Here is a 15611-nt window from a genome sequence, read left to right on the forward strand (position 1 = left end):
GAATTAAAATGAAATGTTTTTAAACAAATAAGCAAATATTTTATACTTTAAGACAATTTCCCAGGACATAAATATCTTCAACAGAGGGTTAAAGTAGGAGCTTCTCTGGGAGTCAGTCACTCAAGATACTCTTCACAGCAACAGTCTTTGACAGGACATACATCTCCCACTTTATGTCATGTGCCAGGTAATGTCTGTAAAGTTAGTTCATCGTTCGTCCATGTTCTGTGTCAGACTGAAGGTTTTGATCTATTTTGCTACCCTGTGACCTATTACACATACACACATCTACTACTGTATGCCTCACATACATCCCAGTGTCTCTTTCTGTGTAAATGGTCTAGGTTCTGGTACTCAATGTTTGACTAACATAAACTATTATACTAATAATGTGAATGTGAATCAATGTGGTTGTTAGTTTCAAGAGCAGCTGGGTGTTCTCGAACCATAACAAATGACAGCCAGTTTACCCTGTTGTCTCTGGTTCAGTGCCGCTTCAGTTCTTTTTGGGAGGCATCACAGTGCAAAACTAATGGTTTTTCAAAATCAGGATAGCCCCAGAGTGGTGGACTTAGCAGATTGTCAATAAGATGGTAGAGCACTGCCTGATGTTGGTCTGTCAATGTGATTGGCTGGCTTGAGGGAATTTGGTCTGAGTTCTTCTGTCTCTTCTTGTGCATGCTTCCATTCGATCCTTTGTCTTTGTCTTTTGGGCAGACAACAGACTGTAAAGTGGCCTGGGAGTGCATGAGAAGTTTGGTATATATGGACGGTAGTAGAACAAGGAAAACCAGCATTTTTCTCAAATCTCCCACCGTCTCAGACTTGCAAGTTTTCAGTGCCTAAACGGGTGCTAACTCAGTGTGATCCATGCAGTACCCTTTAGACACAATTCTTCCCAAAAATGTCACCTTGTCTTTGTATTGGAATTTCTTTTACTGATATATTGGTCACTTGTTTTTAATATGTATGTTTCACACTTTATTGGACACAGTTAGATGGTGGGGCCTGGTGATTGTGTCTTGGGAAGTGGAGGAACATTGAGCTTTAACTTTATTGCAGGCAGGCTGACTCCAGAGTGGGGCAGGAGTCCACAGGTAGTGAAGTCTTTTGTTCACCATGTCTTTGAGAATGGGGGAAGTGGCAGAGTGGCAAAGAGCTGGGTTGACCCTGTAAAGAGGTGATTAGGGTAAACTCTTTCCTTGGAGGAAATCATAGGTGTAAACAACAGCTGTGTAATACCTTTTGTTCTCTGTATTTAAACCCAGGGCTGTGCAGGGAAGGGCAGAGAGAGACTGCTGTCAGTGCTGTGATGGCCTCTCTTTCACTCAAGCTTGGTTTTTATTAAAATATGTTAGCTACTCCTCATTGTATCTCTGCAGGCTTTGTTAATTAAATGTCCATAACTTCTTTAAACACCTCACACTTGTTTGGAGTCAGCTCCACACCATGTGCTTGATAGTTGTACATAATATCACACAGATGGTACTCAAATTATTTGCTGTGGACATAATTGTTATCCACATATGGCTGAGATATTTCATCGGCACTCCTCCATACTGCACTGGAACTCTGCTGGAGGCGAGTAAAAGTCAAAGGTGTAATAAAGGATGTGAGTGATCTACTACTCTCCTCCAGAAAACCCTAATGATACGTCCAACACTGAGAAGCAGTGCACTCCCATGCAGTCGCACACAGACTGTGGTTGATGAGTATGGGGACCATGATTTCTGAATTCAGCCTCTTCTTCAGCAGGTCCTCCAAATACTTCTTTAGCTCCTTGTGGAGTGGCTTGGGTAATGAGGTGTGTGTGCACTTTACTAGGGTTGTGTCACTCCACGTAAACTTTCCTCCACCTCAACTTTCTGTGATTTTAGTGTAGCTTTATTGTTTGACTGAGTTTGTTTCTTTGTACTGTTGCGTCCCCACGTAGAGATCTAGGGGGGTGTGTGGGGACTGGTAACAAATGGGTCAGGAACTGAATGAAAGGAAACCATACAGACTGTTCAGTATATATTACAGCTTTATTACAAATAATCTTTACTGAAAGAGCCGGCAACACCACCAATGTTTTTTCCAATAACACTAGAAAAAGAAAAATGTCGCAACAACCAAACAAAAAACTCCACACTACGAAGAGGCACTTCTGGGGCCAACAAGCCCAGCAAGCTTCACTGCTGCTGCTGTCGAGGCCCACAAGCCCATACCACTCACATGAAGGCTACAAGCTAGTGATGACCCGCTTGAAGCTGAAGCTCCGGTGCGTGTGTCAAAAAAATCAACACACTGCTTCAGAAGCACTGTGTCGAAGCTTGATTCGTTTGGCCAGAGTCACGTGATCAGTGACGTCCAAAGCTTCACTTAGAACGTGACTGCTTCGGTATCTGATTCAATGGTTTATAAGGAAATGAATCATTCGCGGGATTTGTGGTGTTTTGATGGTGACAGATAGCAAACCACTGATCATTTCACTGAGAGATTTGGAGCCGGCGAGGAATAGAGGAGGTTCTGATGTGTGGGAGAATTTTGAGTTGATTTTTGTCAACCTGGTGGGTTTTCCAGCTTTGTGTTCTGGCTGTTTGCTTTTGTTTTGTGCATGTTTATTTTATCTTATAATGGGAAAAAACTTAAAATGTCAAAAAATCTGCTTCCATAATATAAATATCATTAAATAACTTTAGAAAAACTTCCACTTGACTCTTTACATGTAATCTTGTAAAAATATATATTTTATTGTTTAATTAATCTGAAAATGTTAGTCTGCCAAATGTGCAGCAATTTAATCTATTTATTCTCTTTAGCTGATAGTTTGTGGGGCCCAGGTAGACTGTATAACTGCATCTCTACCAGTTTCTCTGCACTCCAGCCTCTTCTGTGCCATGTGAAGGGATTTCCCTTAAGTCAGGAGAAATTATCTAAATATAAAAGGAACAGGTTCGGCCATCGCACAGTGGAACAAATTTTCTTCTTAAATAAAAATGAAAAAGGGCTTCCTTAAATGCATCATGTTTTTAATTTACAAGTTCATAAGCATTTTCCCTTTCCAGTTCACAATCAATTCTACCCCCAGGTCCAAAATATGTATAGGAAAATTTCCCTAATATAATATTATTTATAAATATATCCGTCTAGCACTTGCATAAGTGCATGGAGGCAGGACCTCATAGCAGAAGCATACTCCATAATGTGTTGTACATTATCATATGTATATTATATGTAATGTGGTATTTTTCAATTATTGTATTTACCAACATCAAGAAGTCACAAGCAAAGAAAGACCACGCCATGGTGCATGTTTGAACAAGGAAAGTTTACTGGTCAAGATTATTTATTAAACAAATAAACCACTTTTTTTTTTTACCCCCCAAAAATACACCTTCAAAGCAACACAACGGCGGCCCAATATCAGACAGAACTCCACTCTGTAGAGTGAGCAATCATAATGAAGCAGTTGGTTTTATTTTGTGGATTCAAGCTTTTTGGCCACCAGATGTCACCAGAGAGGATTGTGTTGAAAAGCTTTGAGTAATGAACCATTTTTCAATACAAGCTTCAGTGTTTCAGAAAGCTTCATTTGGCCATCACTACTAAACAGCAAACCTGAACACAAAGGAAGGTGGGCGATGGCACATGAAGGCTGACAGCAGGGAGAACACACAGTTGATACACAGACAGACCAGCAATCAGCACAAAAGTAGACACGACTTAAATACACACAGAAGAACACAGGGAGATTACACACAGGTGGGGAACACAGCTGGACCTGATAAGCCTGACGAGACGGGGGGAAGCAAAACTGAATACAATGAAATAAGACATGGACCTTCAAAGTAAAATAGGAAACAAGCAACAATTCACAAAGACACAGACTTGACACTGAACTAAACCTACACTAAACACGAGGGCACAAGACACAAAACCTAAAAACAAAACCCTAAACCACAACAAACTGAAACATAGAATTATAATATTCAGAACAGGATAACTAAAGAATCAGAACATAAACAGACATGACTGACTGGAAAAAACACACAGAACACGGGAAAGGCAAGGTAAGAAGAACCAAGGGCTCTCCAGAGCCGCCAGCAGAAGCAGCAGGTGGTGAAGCTGCAGGTGGTGAAGCTGCAGGCGATGGCTGGACCGGCTCTCCACAGCCTCCAACAACATTCCCAGGACTATGATATTTGTCACAGTGTGGCTTGCGAGTTGTTCACATCCAGGTATCAGAGTGGATAATTTTTGTGAGGTGGGATGTGGGCAGGAATTTTCAGCAAGGACATTGACAGCTAAAGCAAAATAAGGGAGCCTTCTATCTAAATCATTACTCTTGGTGCACTGTGTACTCTGCAATCTGTATGCTCTCTAAAAAAAATGTCCTCTGGGAAAAGTTTTACTGTCAGTGAGGTTTTGGCAGAACTCTTTGACAGTCAAAGTGACACAGAGGAGAATGTGTCAGAGACAGAGGATTGTGTTGAGAAGGGCCCTGATTTTGATTCATTCTCATGTGATAAGAATAACAGTGGTGGCCCTGCTGTTGCCTCTCAAGAACCAGCAGACACAGTTCCTTTCAGAATGGAAAGATCACATGGTCCCTTGCCCAACTCCAACAACAGGGTAGACTTAGTGCTGCTAATATTGTCAAGATGGTTCCTGGCCCCACCAGATACACAGTCAAGCCGATATTTATGTACTAAAACCAACTATGGTCAGTTGACAGCTTATCATTTTTTTAATTTTTCCACTCATGAACTTTTTCTTTTAGCATTCTGCAGTGTCTAGGGACCCTGAGCTAGTGCATGAGGTTGAGAAATACTTTAAAGTTTTTTAAAGTTTTAAATTGTGTAACAAAAGATGTGCAAATGCCAATTTAATATTTTTTTTTAGGTATTATTAAATAGCACAAGTTACAATAGTAGGAATATACTTGTTTGTTATTCAGCAGAACAATGTCCAGGATGTTTACTGTTATACTTTTTTGCATTTGAAAATCACAGTTGGACTGAGTTTAACTGCATTACAAGAAGTGCTGTTATTTTATTTTTCTTGAGCTATACTTATAGTGTTTATAGTGTTTAAGTGTTCTACTACAAATCTCACGTTCAAGGATGATCAAACATAAGCAAAATTTAAACTAGTAAGCTACCACGAAATATATTTTTTTAATTTAGTTAAATTTGAAATCTTTTTCAGTGGTTAAAAAATTAGTATTGCTCACTCAGAAAAAATAAGTCATCTCTGGTACTTTGTACTCACAATGATTAAGTTGTCCTAACTTAATCATCTTAAGTAAGTGTTGTTAGTTTTTTTTTCTAGGCAACACGTTTGCATATGTTTTTTTTTTTTGAGCTCAGAGAACTAGTTAGATTTTACAGTGCAGATGTATGTGAAATTTAAAAGTACACTCATGAGTATTAAGCATTTAAATGCACAGACCAGTTTGATTCAATGCTTAAGATTTTAATGATGAAGAAGATGAGAAACAACAATTCATTCTGGGAAACAAAGTTTTGCTAAAAGCATTCTTTCATGTACACATGCAATTTGCTCCTGTTAAAAGAGCTCCTCCAGTTTATGTCACGTGTCGCTTCATTCCTTATGCAACATTACAGTAAAAGAAAAGAAGTAAATCAAATCAGAACCAGATTCTTATTGTGATATATTAGAGTATTTGCTTTGTCGTCAGGTGGGCCACACCTTCATGACAGCCCAGGAATCATCAGATGGCCCTGGCACCAATAAATGGGAATTGGTTTCCTGTAAGTACATAAAATCAGCATGAATTGAAATCATAATCACATGGAGAAATGATTACTAATCTAAATATTTTGTTCTGTATAACAGTAGCACCTGATGCATACATGTGTTTACTGCTGCATCAAAACACTATGTAAATATTCAATATGATAAAAAATTGAACTGCTGTCTTTGTTAAAAATAAATTACACTACTTGTTTTACATTTCTGTCACACATTACTGTTTGTCACATTAAATGCATAAAAAATATTTGGGGAATTGTGGGTATTGTTTCCTTTTTTCTTTAACATTTACAGTGCTCATACATTGTACTTTTAGGGATTTCACAGAAGGTTTACCTGATGCCAGGTTTGCATTCATGTTTCGGCAGAATTGCTACAATGGAAATCAACAGAGTTCATAGAAATGACAACGTAAACAGAAAGATTTAAGATTTCACAAAGAATAAATGATAAATTTAGACCACTGCTTTTACCTGCGCCTCATCCAAAGTCATTTTATCGCGATTGTAGAAAAAGCATTGATTCCCATCCTGAGTCCAGCCATCTGGACAAGATGGTGCTCTCTTCTTAACATCATGGTCTTCTGAAGGCAATCAAAGATTATTGAGTTACTTTACTGTATAAGAAAAAAAATGTTAAAATATAAATTTATGAAAAATATGTTTAAGTGTTCAAGATTAACTTTTTTTTTTTTAGCTATAAACATACTTGTCCATCATACATGAAAAATAATTTATGAAAACTGACATAGGAAAGCTGATGTACTCTTCTTCTGTACAGAATGATAAAAATGTGATTAGTTTTGGTGAAAAAAAAGTCCACTGACCTGCTGGAATTGATGCCTCAATACTGGGTAATTTAATCCGACGTCCTAAACAAATTACATCAGCAAATGTTGATTTTGGTCATTCATTTTCAGTTTAATATATTCATGCATAAGATGTATAGATGATGCACAGCATACTGGAATACTCACCAACAGCAGTGCCCAGAGCCACCATTGCGCAGAGAAGTGTAGACACAGTCAGCAGCTTCATGGTGATGTTTAGTGTCTCTGTACAAATCAGAAAATTTAAAGTGGCTGGTAGTTTATTAAAGAAAAGATAGACAGTAATTTGACAGTTTCCAGCAAGCCTTTGATATAATACCTTATCTTCCTTCTTATCAGTATCAGCTTGTAACTTCAGCCTTCAAGTGTGGAGGTGCTGATCAAACCTGACACCAGCACTTATATACTGTTTCTGTACCTTTACTCAAAACCAGGAACAAACACACTAAAAAAACACTGTTATTTATTTTACAACCCTTTCTACCTCCACCCAGATAAAATTTCACTGCTGTTTAATTTGGCACATTGACTCAACAAAGAGATACATCACCTGATCTTTGTGTCACAGTTTTTCTTTTTCTTTTTTTGCATGGTGAATGTATTTGTCCTTTACTCATCATTATCCAAACATACTGTTGGCAAAACATGCCAACAGTATGTTTCTTTTTTCTTCCCAGTTCTGACTGAGGACACACCTGAAATTGAGGAGCAACCTGAAGAGCAATTCGGCGAACAGCCAATTGGAAAATGAGACAGAAAAGGACAGTTAGGAATGACTTCCATGTAAAATAAAAGTCATTAGATTGTCTATTAGTACACCAATGAACAATGATTTTCATCTAGGAAGGAGAAGTGTATAAAACAGTGACAGACTTCCCCAATTCAGGTTTCTGCATGAATGCTGTTACTCCTCTTGCAAGATAAAATGAAGCTTTACGTCTCTGCTGGGTCTATGTTTGTCATTTGATGTTTCTCCTACAGTACCTTGGGAACTCTAGGTGTTCTGAATACTCTGACAGCTCTGGATGCATAGTCAGGGGTTGAACTCAGCTGCTTCCTCTGGTGACTGGAGGATTCCCTTACCCTGGGACAGTGTGGGTGCAGAGGTTAGCTGGACAGTAGTCATTCTCACCCGAGGAACAGGTACGGATGCAACAATAGACTGCGTCCTGACCACCCTGAATGATTCCTTTCAATTTTTAATTCAGTTTTATTTATATTGCGCCACTTCACATAATAATATATGACTTACTCTGTGTACTGTAATATGAGAATGTTTACAAAGCCACTGTATCAGTTAAAGATTCACCTCTCCATTTGCTACCAACTCCTATTAAACAAACACAGCTCAATGTCATCACAGCTCATTAATAACTTTGCTGTATGACTGATCTATTTTGAAACATCTCTTTATATTTCCAATGTTAGTTTCTGTTGCTTTATCTCACAAGTAGTCAGTAGGTATGCAGATTTTATTTCTCAGACTAACTGTGTGACAGTTCAGTCTAAACTGTTCTTTCAATATCGTGTTTAAACTTCAAAGAGAGATCAATCTGTAAAAATTGTAAACGTGTCAGTTAAAAGAGGAGATTCAGATTAGAGATCTCTGCTGCCACCTTCTGATGAAAATGCTTTGTGCTCCACAAAAAAAGTAAAGTTGTGGCTGTGTCTCAGTTTTTCCAGATGATAAAGTATTTTTAATTTCTTTAATTGGTAGTTCATTGCCCAACCTGCCCTGTATTTATAAAATAGAGAGTGTCTGTTTACAGAAATGTTACCAGAAAATAGTCAATACAATACAATATAAATACAAATTGACAATATACAATTGTCAACCTGAAAAATATTTCAAAGAATTTCAAAATATTTCTGGTAAGAAAGAAAAGAAAGAAAGGGGAACACATATTTAAAATGTCCAGTACACAAAAATGAGATGCCATCCATGTTCTCTTGTCCAATTCAGGGTTGTGGAAGGCGCAGCACCACTGTCCTTTGCAGCATTCATCAATAATTGACCTCTAACCATGCAAAGATCCAGCCTCTCCTGCATCACCAAGCCACCTGCTTGCATACTGAAAAATTCAAAGCTTTGAAAGAACTGGTGGAGAAGGAATTTTGACTTTTTCCTTCTCTTTCATTATAGTTTGGAAACTAGAGATCAACACCAAAGACTCAACTTATTAATGCATTTTTTTAATTTTTTAATCTTTGTTTCCTTTGGGTCTTTTTCTTCTCCACAAATCAAAGATAGCCAATTCTAGCATTCTGCTCTGGTTTGTTTCATTTAAAAACTGCTAAATAAGAATGAAAGCTGAATTTACCTGAAGGGTAACGGCCGAGCATACCTACTCCTCGTGTTGCTTCAAAGTAACATCTGGAGTGGCTCTTTTTTAAATGCACATGCTACTACTTGGGAAAAATGCACCTCTGCAGTGATTGATCAAAACTTTTGACTGGTCACAATAAAACTGGCCTAAAGTTCACATTGGGGTGATCATGTTCATGCTATACTAACCAGTTTTCCTCAACTGGATGAAAGTGCTTTAAAACAGGAAATTGCATGTTTAGCTTAAGAAATGCATCAGGGGATTATCAGATGGTGACTGGTTGTATTAATAGAAGCCATGCTGAAACAAAGTAATGATTAAAAATGTCATTATCAATGCTTTTATCTGCCAATTTTATTAAGGAGAGAATGATATTGTGTTTTACAGACAAAAAAATAAAGTCCTCCTAGATTTTACATGGGTGGTGACTGGTCTATAAAAATATAATAGCCCTGGTGTCTCAAATTCCTTTAACTGGTTAATATATAACTGTTTTCAAGATGCTTAACAAACAAGCAAAATAAAGTTACTACAACATCTTCAACTCCACTGTTTGGATTGCAGGCAAACAGCAAGAGTTAAAGAACATGCAGAATTATTCTTTATAATGTCTGACCTTACCAGTTTTTAAAGGATTCTCACTTCATCTTATTTTAGAACAAACAGTGTGAAATCATTTAGAGATTTGAGATAACTAGATGCATATACAAGGACCTATTAACCCCGATTCTTTTGTCCCCGTGATAGAACAGAGAAAACCGACTCGTAGTGTGTTAAAAGCCGAGAAATGCGCCGTATTTGATAGCTTGCTGCAAGACCTCACACCGAGCACATCTACTGCGGGTGTGGTGCCTGTTATCGGACCCGGAGTTAGCAACATCCCCCAAAAACCCGAAGAGGAGAGTCCTGGCCCGTAGCCCTTCCAGTGTAGCAGAAATGATGAGGATGATGATGGCAGCAGCAGTCGTTCTTCTCTGCGTGAGTAGCTTAATGTTGTTCATGTGTAATTTACGCTGAGTAGGTTCACCACGTTATTACATTAATGCATGTAAGGTGAACTAGCAACAGTTACATGCAGCTGTCTTCTTGTTTGATGGGCAGTGTTGGGGAGTAACGGAATACATGTCCCGCCGTTACCTATTTAAAATACAAAATATGAGTAACTGTATTCCGTTACAGTTACCGTTTAAAAAGGTGGTATTTAGAATACAGTTACTTTGTTGAAATAAATGGATTACACGGCGGTACTTCCCTGTTTCATATTGTGGCGGGTCAGGACTGTTTGGGTTTTGTTTGACAGCTACGTTCTGTTGTTCCAGGTGGCAGCGTTACGGTTGCCATGGTTACAGGGTGACGCTCTCTCTCTGCGTGTTTTCTGGGTGAGAGAGGCCTTTTTGTTGTTGTTGTGCTAAGCTAATAGGCAGAATGCTACCGGTATAGCTCTAAAGAATGTAGCATCGTAGGCAGTGTAGTCCGTGCTGCAGGGAGAATGTACTGCCACGTTATGTGTCTGTGAGCGAGGGAGGGAGAAAAAGGAAAAGTACGAGCTGTCATGAGCAAAAACGGGAGCTGGAAGCATGTAAATATAATAATAACCACTGCAGCCAAGAAGAGTGCCTGACGAGCCCAGTTGTAAGTAAGCTATTAAGACTCGACTGTACACCGTGTTCGTGTTTTCCTCCAAAAACAATAAGTCCTGTTGGAGCAGCCTTTCAACCCCTCTCTCTGTCTCTCGCTAGCAAAGTTGACCTAGACAACAAAGTAAAGCTAGTTTTCAGCTACGAGCCCGACACAGAACCCACCGTATTAGCCAGAGGTCCCTTTACTACAGTTTGGAGCCGCGGATCTTCAGTAACAGTAATAAATCACAGCAATAGTACATCCACGTAGTTGTAAAAAGCATGCTAATATATTAAGTAATCCAAAGTATTCAGAATACGTTACTCTCATTGAGTAACGTAACGGAATACGTTACAGAATACATTTTGGGGCATGTATTCTGTATTCTGTAATGGAATACATTTTAAAAGTAACCTTCCCAACACTGTTGATGGCAGATACTCCCTTCACCCTGGCCAAAAAAGCTAAAATGACCAAAGAAAAAGTGGAAAACAGCTAAACATGAGAGGTTTTTGGACAAAGTTTGAACGTTTGTCATGAAGACCAAAATAGTTCCAAAGGCCAGATCTGAATGAGTGTGGGGGAGGTTCAATTTCAGGTAGTGTTGAGGAAGTTGCCATGTTGCAATGAGCTTAGCTTCTGTCTTGCTAGCTTGCGCTGCGCTCAGTGGATCTGCACTCGACAGTGCAGCCTAGGTGGAGTAGTTGAACGCAGATCCACTGAGCGCTCAACACAGACAGCATCGTTAGAAGAAAAGTTGATAAAATAAATGTAAAAAATTGTATTGTTCGATACATGCGTACCGAACCGAAAGCACTGTATCGAACGGTTCAAGTTCAGTATTCTTGCACCCCTACTGCTTATGATATTCATAATTAGATCCTGAATTTAAAAAAAACAAAACAAAACAATTATTAGATATGTTTGGTTTAATTTGATCAAATAAGCCTTTAACATCATTGTATTTACCACAGACTTTGCAGATTAACATGATAATATTATGTGGTGTTTAAACTATATATTTAAAATTTTCTTTGTATGAGCAAATATATATTCCAACAACTGCCTCCAAGTAATTCTGAAAAAAAGAAAAATAGACATTATATCATATTTAGGAAAGTTGTTTTTTTTATGGTTGAGGTTAAAGATAGAAACTCTAGAGGCTTTTATGGCGGTTTAGAATTTAAATTTTCAGTTCAGGTTAACCAGACATACTAAATATTATCTCAAAGTAATCAGAGCACTGAGAAGTCAAAATTATTGCACCTGTGTTGTTCCCTGCCTTTACAGTATGATAAAAGAAATATACAATAATATTCACCAGCAGCAGTGGTCAGGGTCGCCATTGCACAGAGAAGTGCAGAAGCAGTCATCAGCTTCATCATGGTGATCTTTAGTATCTGCAGGAAACAGAAGACCCAAAGTGACGAGCAGTTAATAAAAGGAAGGATGGAAGATGATCAGGAATCTTATGTCACAAACATTGTAGGATATCTTCTCTTCTTGTCAGTGTCAGACTATAACCTCAGTCTTACAGAGTGGATGTGCTAAATAAGTCTCAGTCCTGCACTTATATTCACTCTTAGATATACATCTCAAAACCACAAGCAAACACTTGGCATACGTCTGTTGACTCAGAGCCAACAGACATTGTTCATGCACAGATCAACAAACAAAGTGTAAGTTTCTCTTTAAGGGCTTTGTCTCTGAAAAGGAAAGCAGTGTTCAGGGTAAAATGTAATGTGCTTTTTACGTTTCAGTTTTTGAATTCTAAAATACACTTTGCAGACAAAAACTATTGAGCTAACTAAAAATTACCCCTACATGAGATTTTATGACATCTCGTTCTGAACTGTTTCCTGTTGCAGGTATAACAGCTTCCACTTTTTAGTGGAGACTTTCTGTCTGACTTTAGTGTCAACCCAAATGTTGTTAGGACTTTAAGTTGTCTTGAAAGAAATATAGCAACTGTATCACCACACACCTCTCCATGTGCTATCAACTCCCATAAAAAACACATTGGGCTTAAACCATCAGTCCTGCATGAAACTGAATCAGGATGTTTCTTCAGGGAAAGCTGGATGCTCAGTCAACATACTGAACAAATACCAGTGAAATTCAGTAGTTTTCTTAAACTTAATGTCTTTATAACTATTTTATGTTTTTGTACATAAAAAAAAGGATGGTTATGTATCACCACATCTCTGATATGCATATTTACTAATTTGGATTAAATAGTTGTCTGCAGTATTAAATAATAACGATTATCCCATAAATAATGGATGGCAGAAAATACACTGGAAGAGTACAGGTGATGTCACTTTGTGATAGTTTTTAGTTTCTCAAATTTAAGGTATAGGTTAACATTTTTCAAATGGTCTGTTCCCTATGGCAATATGAGGCGTTGTTAGTGCTGTCTGATCTGTGGGTAAGATGCATGGTTTCTATAACCAAACTGCAGTTACACAGGTCATAATGTGTATTGAGTGTGTTTATATTGTTTTAATTGTTCTCTTCATGAAGATGAATCTCTTCTTCCTCTTTACTGGGGCTTGATTAGACTGAGCTCCACCTTCCTACAGTGTTTCAACCAGGCTGTGCTGCCACACGGAGAGTAGCATGTGACCCTTTTGTTTTTGCTGTTTTCACTATTTCAAGGCATTTTAAAGTGTTATGGCCTGTCTAGGGGTGGTCAGACCACAACATAAAGGTGATCCATTGTCATCAGACCTCAAGGAGCCACAGCACACAGTTAGTACAATTTTACAATGATTAACACAGAGAAGGAGCTGGATGCAACTTCAGGGTGGACCAAAGGAAACTATCTGAAATATTATAACTTACATATCCAGTTTTTAAGTATGACGTCATTAGCCATGTCTGGGCCCAAACTCCACTGCAGGTCCCAAAGTCAAACGATCACTGCAGCATCACTGAGAGTTGAAAAACTGTCTAAATTCTTTCATCTGTAATAAAATTATCAGTGTGGCTGCTCTACCAGGTGTAACAATTAAGTTTAACATCCAGGCATCCATGAAAATTGAATTTATGACATTTAACTGAGTTAGAAGTTAGCAGGAAGTTAGCTCGCTAGTTTCCACCTAAACATTTTATAAACATTCTATAGAGAGATTTCTGAAACAAATTAAAAGGTACAGCTCTGTTATCACTTCTGACATAAATGAAGACAGAAAAGTAAACAGCAGTGACATTTGTAGGGTTACTGAAGTTTGGCTAGCTGGTATATAACAATGTTCTACGTGATCACTAGCAACTCAGCTATGGTTAGCATAATATAAACAGTGAAGCTGGAGGATGAACGCGAACATTTTTACACTCGATAAAAGTTCACGTGAGGGTTCCCGAAGGTCAGGGACAAATGTAATCGCATGGCAGGATGCTGTAAACGGACCAAACTTCAGCCAGGAGAACAACTGAGATAATCCATCCACAATACGAGGTTAGTCATTAATATACTGCTGCATGGGCTGAGCTGTAGTTACATCGTAAGGTTTTAAAAACTGAGCTTTAAAATGAATAGCGGTAATAAAACCTAAGAGAGGCTGACAGTGATCACTGACTGTTCTTAGGGGCTTGTTGAGATTAAATAGAAACGGATACAAAGCATTAAATCAAAACACAACAGCCTTATTAAACACAGGGTAGTTTGGGCCCGGAAGCAGGATTCATCACATCATCACTTAAAGACTGGATTCAAAATGAACCAGATGACAATAACTTACCTTCCTAACTAAGATAAATGGGAGGAAACTAGGATCAAATAAAAGGCAGTCTACTCCTACAAACCCCTTGATGTAACAACTACCATTAAAGGTATTTACAGAGGTGCTTCACAGGTAATGGTGTGGCTGGTTGGGATGAGCAGAGGTTGAAGTGCTAGCAGTCTGCGGCAGTGTCATCTTATATGTCATCTCCATTTGGGTAACCAATCCATATTTGTCCTTCCACACTTAGATTTAAAAACAAAATTAAATGTAACAAAAGACACACGTTTTTATTTTTTTTTGTCTTCTGTGTTAAGCACGTTAAGCTTACACGGAAGGAAATATAATATATGAATACAATTGATATTGCTATGCAACCAATTTTCCTGAGAAGATTTATGATGTTCTTTAAATTTAATAGAACTAAAAATTTGTGAGAGACAGTCTGGATTAACAGTAATGAAAAAGTGACCATGATTGAAACCAGAACAAAAGTATTTTAGGAAACCAGTATCTCTAAAGATTTGAAGAGAAAAGGAAGTTAATGATATTCTGATCAGTGATTTATGTGCTTTTCATACTGACCACAGATATGCAGGAGTTAAACACAACTACAGTACAGACTAATGATTCATTATAATTTTCAGTTCAGTTTTATTTATGTCACATCACTTCACAAGATGCTTGACGTGCATGAGACACATGTTTACTCTGTTCTGTAATATGAGAATGTTCTTCCAACTCCCATTAAAGAAACATGTTTTTGGCACCATCAGTCTCACATGATACTGAATAAGGATGTTTCTTGGAAAAGGGTTGGGTGCTCAGTCAACACACTGAATAAATACCAGAGAAATTAAACAATGGTTTGAAGCTTCTTATTATAGTTATTCAGTATTTTCAAGTCATTCTTTGATAATGATGGATCTTTGATTGAGTAATATGATTGAACATGGAAACTGCAGCTACAGGTGAAATAATGTCTGACATTATTGTGCTGCAAGCTGTAAATTCTGTAACCTCAAAAAAGTGTTTCTGTTGTAAAGATCTTTGGGACGGCATGAGGCTGAGGGTTGAAGTGTACACTGTCAGGCTTTGAAGGTTGTTCACAGAGTAAACTGTGATGAATTTTAAAATCTACATCCTTCCTTCCCTTTAGACATTAAAACTATTGTGGGAGAATTGCAGTTAGTATGTTTACTGTAATATGAGAATGTTTTCAGATCCACTGTATCAGCTAAAGTATCACATGTGTTACCAACTCTTGTTAAAGAAACAAACTGTGTTTGCATCATCAGCCACACAGGGAACTGAATCAGGATGTTGCTCTAAGGTTATGTGCTCAACCAACAG

At 38.0% G+C, this 15611-nt stretch overlaps 1 long non-coding RNA gene across 1 annotated transcript; it reads right to left on the reverse strand.

The window, feature by feature from the left end:
* Positions 1–5442: 5442 nt before the first annotated feature.
* Positions 5443–6343, reverse strand: LOC148103732 (uncharacterized). The gene is made up of 3 exons (XR_015718632.1): positions 6231–6343; positions 6094–6130; positions 5443–5754 (listed from the first exon to the last, which is right to left on the reverse strand). It is a non-coding gene; the product is annotated as an uncharacterized LOC148103732 (long non-coding RNA).
* Between the last annotated feature and the right edge of the window lie 9268 nt (positions 6344–15611).

Source organism: Neolamprologus brichardi, chromosome 3 (assembly GCF_056152115.1).
Source record: "Neolamprologus brichardi isolate AB-2024 chromosome 3, ASM5615211v1, whole genome shotgun sequence".
NCBI lineage: Eukaryota > Metazoa > Chordata > Actinopteri > Cichliformes > Cichlidae > Neolamprologus > Neolamprologus brichardi.